A 5,543-nucleotide genomic window follows, 5' to 3' on the forward strand; every position below is an offset into this window, starting at 1 on the left:
GAGATATTTTCCTGATCTTTAGCCTGAAGTTTTCTTTTATACTTAGAGTGCCCTTTGCCTTAAAAAGCTTTTCAGTTTCATGAGGTCTCATTTATCAATTGCTATTCTTAGAGCCTGAACCACTGGTTTTCTATTAAGGAAATTATGTCCTGTACCAATGTGTTAAGTGCATTTCCCATGTTTTCTTCTATGAGACTTACAGTATCCAATGTTATGTTAAGGTCCTTGATCCAGGCCTGGAATTTTATGAAGGGTGATGAATATGGATCTATTTTCATTCTTCTACAGGTAGAGATCCAGTTAGATCAGTACCATTTCTGAAGATGTTTTCTTTGTTCACTATATGGTTTTGGATTCTTGATCAAAGACCAAGTATCTATAGGTATGTAAGTTTATTGCTGGATCTTCAATTCTATTTCATTGATTGAGCTGGCTGTGTCTGTACCAATACCATGCAACTTTAACCATTGTCACTCTGTAGTACAAGTTGAGGTCAAGGATGGTGATTCCTCCTGAAGTTCTTTTGTTTTCCAGGATCATTGTGGCTATCCTAGGATTTTTGGTTTTTCATCTGAAATTGAGCATTATTCTTTCAATGTCTATAAAAATTGTGTTGGAATTTTGATAGTGATTGCATTGAATCTGTAGATTGCGTTGGTAAGATGGCCATTTTTGTTATGTTAATCATAAGTATTCATGAACATAGAATATCTTTTTTTTTTTAATTCTTGAGGTCTTTTTATTTAGTGATTTCTGGCAAGGAGATGTACCACAGGAAAGTAATTTCACTGGCAGTGAGGTATGTATATACTCTACAGCAAAGGACTCCTTCGTTTAACTGTTTTAGTTTATTTACAAATGATGAAAAATATCAATGCATATGCTTGGTTCAATTAGATTCAAAATTCCATGGAATGGCATGTAGCGGCTCTTGCATACAAACTGCTGTTTGTAAACAACACTCATTGTGGACGAAGGAACTAAGCTGTTTTGGAGAGTGATTAAACGAATCATCACAGTTTATCATGACCAAGACACCTTACATACTGTCCATTCCTCACAGCGTATTTATTTTAGTAATTCTGTTATATCTGTTCTTAGCATGAGCATAATGTTACACAATTTTCATACATATAATAATCACAACCAAAACAAGTTCTAAAATTGAAATTGTAAACATTCTCATCATACATAGAAATATTAATAGTTTTGCTAACTGATAAAATTTGGAAAATAATATAAATGTGAAATCCTATTCTAAATCATGTAGTGAGCCTTGTCTATTAATTACATTTCTACTATGTTAGATAAAGAGACAACCCTGTCCTGTATGTCAAACTGTATATCTTTCTATTGTTTGATATACTCTTCATTTTTTTTTCTTCAGGAACTGGAAGTCTTATCATACAGATCTTCCACTTTCTTGGTTAAAATTACACCAAGATATTTGTAGAGGGAGGTGCTGAATTTTAATTGGTTCTTGATTGTGTTAATAAAGGAGGCAGAAGCTAATTGCTGGGTGAAAGGAAAAAGTTGGGTCTCCAGGGTCTCAGAAGAAAGAGGACCAACAGACTTACGGAGAAAGGAGGGGGCTCTTCAGACCAGGTTTTGGAACAAGGTGGACACAACAACCATATATGGTCTTAGAGTAATGGCAGCCTTCACCCTCTGGTGGATAGCTGATATAGGTTAGCTGATAAGTTTAAGGTTAGAGGTTTCTGTGCCTGGCAATTGTGTTATCAGGCAAGTTTTAAAATAATAAAGTAATCTAGTGTTTTTCTATAAGGAAGCTAAGGTGGGCAGGAGAAAGAGAGAAGTTAGGACATTTAATAGTCGTTCAGCAAAGTTAGCCAGGAGAAAGAGTTAGCAGGTGGAACATGGGATGGTGGGAGCATGTACTTGGAGCTAAGTTGTGAGCACAGTCCTGGGAAAAGAAGGAAGTATGCTTTTTAAAATTGAATGCAACAGATATTTTATAATATTTGTGGCTATTTTGAAGGGTGTTGTTTCTCTAATTTTTTCTTCACTCATTTACTGTTTGTACAAAGGAAGGCTATTGTTTTTTAAATTAGTTTTATATTCTGCCACTTGATGCTCAAGTTGTTTCTCAGTTGTAGAAGTTCTCTGTATAATTTGGGGATCAATTATGTATACTATCATATCATCAGCAAATAGTGATACCTTGACTTCTTCCTTTCCAATTTGTATCTTTTTGATGTCTTTTTGTTGTTTACTTGTATTAGCTAGAAGTTTAAGTTCTATGTTGTTTTGTTTTTGTTTACTGTTAATCAAACCCATGGTTTATTTGTTTAAATAAGATTAAATAAGTTGCCTAGATCTTTTAAGTATATCAAACCTGAGTGTGGTATAATGAATATATGGGTTCCTTAGACAACAATAAGAAGTTCAATGCTCAGCATGTGTTCTTGTCTCTAGATCAAGGAGAGTTTTATTAAGTGGTAAGTGCTGTGTGATATTGCAGAAGTCTCAGTTTTGAAAAGAAACTCATTCAGAAGAGCTACTGCTCAAATAGCGCTTTTTAAAAAATCAGTTGTAGGAGTATGATAAAAATCACAGAACTTGCAATCCAAAATTGCACCATCATCAACATACACAACCAGATACATTGTCCCTTGTATACCTGATGATGGACAATTCATGTTTTCACCATTCAAATATACATTTAATTCTATATGATCATATGTTATAGCCACTACGTCTCCCTCCTGAGGAAGGCATTTTGCCAGCAGCCTGTTTTTCTCTTTGTTTTTGTGGTACAGAGCTCTGCCATTTCTCATCACTAGGCTATGCATGTCTCAGTCAAGAGGAATCTGTTTCAAGTTAACTTTCTGAGTTGCAAGATCTATACTCCAGATTCTAGTAGACTGGATTTTGAAGTCAATATAGCTTTTGTTCTCATGTAAGGCTGCATTGGCTAAACAACTTCCGGTGCCACAGACTCTTCTTCTGTTTTTCACAATCACAGCATCTTTTCCCAATGCTGCATGTCCAACTGTACTGCCATCATCTCTTTGAAAGGAATGAGGCCAGACAGCAGTGCAGGCAGTACCATGATATTGGGGCCAAGGTGCAGCTACACATCCCCTCCCCCACTGCATACCCCCTCCCTGACAGTTCTACGTTAAATAGATAAGAAACTGGGCAGCCTTGGCTTTAACCTGGGATTGGGTAAATTATAGTGGGATTACTTCAAGTTTCTCTATATATAATTTGATACTGGGTATTGGCTTGATGTATGTTGCTTTTATTATTTTTAGATATGTGCCTTGGATCCCTGACAATCTCCAAGACTTATGACATGAAGACGTATTAGCTTGTGTTGTAGTCCTTTTCAGCATCTAATGAGAAGATCATGTGAGTTTGTTTTCTTTCAGTTGGTTTGTATAGTGGATTATGTTGATGGATTGTCTTATATTGAACCATCCCTGTAACCCTGGAATGAAGACTACAAGATCATGATGCATGATTTATTGATGTCCTTGGATTTGGTTTGCAAGAATTTTATTGTGTATTTTTGTGTTGATGTTCATAGAAGAAATTCGTCTGTTGGGTCTCTGCTTGGTTTAGGTATCAGATGAACTGGCTTCAAAGAAGGTATTGTTGCTTCCATTTCTATTTCTTTCTTTCTTTCTTTCTTTCTTTCTTTTTTTGTATATTTTGAGGACTATTGGTATTAGCTCTTCTAGCTCTTCTTTGAAAGTCTGGTAATTGGACTCTGCCCTAAATCCACCTGGGCTTTTTTTTTTTTTTTTTTTTTTTTGGTTGGGAGGCTTTTCATTGTTTAATACTGTACCTGATCTGGATTTAGCTTTCGTAAGTGGTATCTACCTATCAAAGTGGAAAGTCGTCTATCTTGTTCAGGTTTTCCAGTTTTATGGAGTACATGCTCTTGTAGTAAGAGCTAATGACTTTTGTTTATACCTCAATTTCTGATATTATGTTTCCCTTTTCATTTCTGATTTTGTTAATTCAGATACTGTCTCTATGCCTTTTACTTAGTTTGCCTAAGGGTTTGTTTGTCTGGGTGATTTTGTCAAAGAACCAGCACTTTGTTCATTCTTTGTATTGTTATCTTTGTTTCTAATTGATTAATTTTAGTCCTGAGTTTGGCTATTTCCTGCCTTCTAATTCTCCTAGGTGTGCTTGCTTCTTTTTTTTTCTAGAGCTTTGAGGTGTGATGTTAAGTGGCTAGTATACGAGATCTCTCCAATTTCATTATGAAGGCACTCAGTGTTATGAATTTTCCTCTTAGCACTGCTTTCATTGTGTCCCACAAGTTTGAGTACATTTTGCCTTCATTTTAATTGAATTCTAGGAAGTCTTTAATTTATTTCTTTATTTCTTCCCTGACTAAGTGATCATCGAGTAGAGAGATGTTCAGTTTCCATGAGTATGTGGTTGTGTTAGGACATCCAAGGCTTGCTATAGTAGAATAGCTCTGCTTTGAAGGTGTCTTATTGCCCTGGATTTTGATGATTATATTCCTTCAAAAGGCTTTAGCCATATGGATGGCTTTAGTCCCTGGATGTTCCTGTTGTCATAGATATTGGGAAGGGGGTTAACCTCGGCAGTCCTGGTATAACATGCCTCTGATGGTTATCTTTAAGCTGTATGGTTCTGGATGTTCAATCCTGTGTGGTTTAGGAGCCACAAGTGTGTATGATTCAGGAGCTGCGAGACCGACGAAGGTGGGCAGAAGGGTGACGTGAGAATGGAGGTCTTCCTGGGCTACTGGGCTGCTCAGGGTACCTTGGTGTGCTCCAGAGGACTCAGCCATCAGGGAAGATGGATGGGGGAAGGAAAGGTAATGTGTAGAGTTCAGGCTCAGCATGTCTGATGAAGGTGGAAGGAGACGTGGCAGGAGAGTGGAGGTGCCCTTTGAATAGCAAGCTGTTCAGCAAGTTCCTTAACTTTTATCATGCTACTTAGGAAATGAGTAACCATTCCGGTAAATTGACATATGAGGTGCAGGTTGGGGTGCATTAACACCTCATATTTTCCTGCTTCGCTACTTCTCAGCAGACATTTTATATGACAATAGTTCTAATGGTCACAGAAATCCTAGACAAAAAGTAAGGAATAGAGAATCGCCATTATTTTTGAAATATGCTCCTCAACTTTAACTCAAGTCTTTGAACAGGCTAGTGAAATTCTCCACCACTGAATTATACCCCTAGTTCAAAATTTGTCTTTAAACCTAGTAGAACTAAAGAGTCACTGTGAAATATTAATGAACTACTAAGATCAAATTCCCTGTGTGAGTGTTTCATCTTGATTTTAGTATGGCCATCTGAATCTCTCTCTCTCTCTCTCTCTCTCTCTCTCTCTCTCTCTCTCTCTCTCTCTCTCTCTCTCTCTCTCAGGCTTCAGAGTGCTCCATTTCTCCATTGATGTATCACAGTTGTAGTACACAGGCTTACAGTCCCTTATAGGATGATTTGAAGATTATAAACCTCTTACTGTCTTGTGATTATATTTAATGAAAATATAAATTTTATACCTGAGAGTTAGCAACTCTTTAT

At 36.7% G+C, this 5,543-nt stretch overlaps 1 pseudogene; it reads right to left on the minus strand.

Annotated features, from left to right (window-relative positions):
- Nucleotides 1-2,525: 2,525 nt before the first annotated feature.
- Nucleotides 2,526-3,073, minus strand: Spryd7-ps1 (SPRY domain containing protein 7, pseudogene 1; annotated as a pseudogene).
- Nucleotides 3,074-5,543: the final 2,470 nt, after the last annotated feature.

The sequence above is a fragment of the Rattus norvegicus genome, chromosome 2, assembly GCF_036323735.1.
Source record: "Rattus norvegicus strain BN/NHsdMcwi chromosome 2, GRCr8, whole genome shotgun sequence".
In the NCBI taxonomy this organism is placed as follows: domain Eukaryota; kingdom Metazoa; phylum Chordata; class Mammalia; order Rodentia; family Muridae; genus Rattus; species Rattus norvegicus.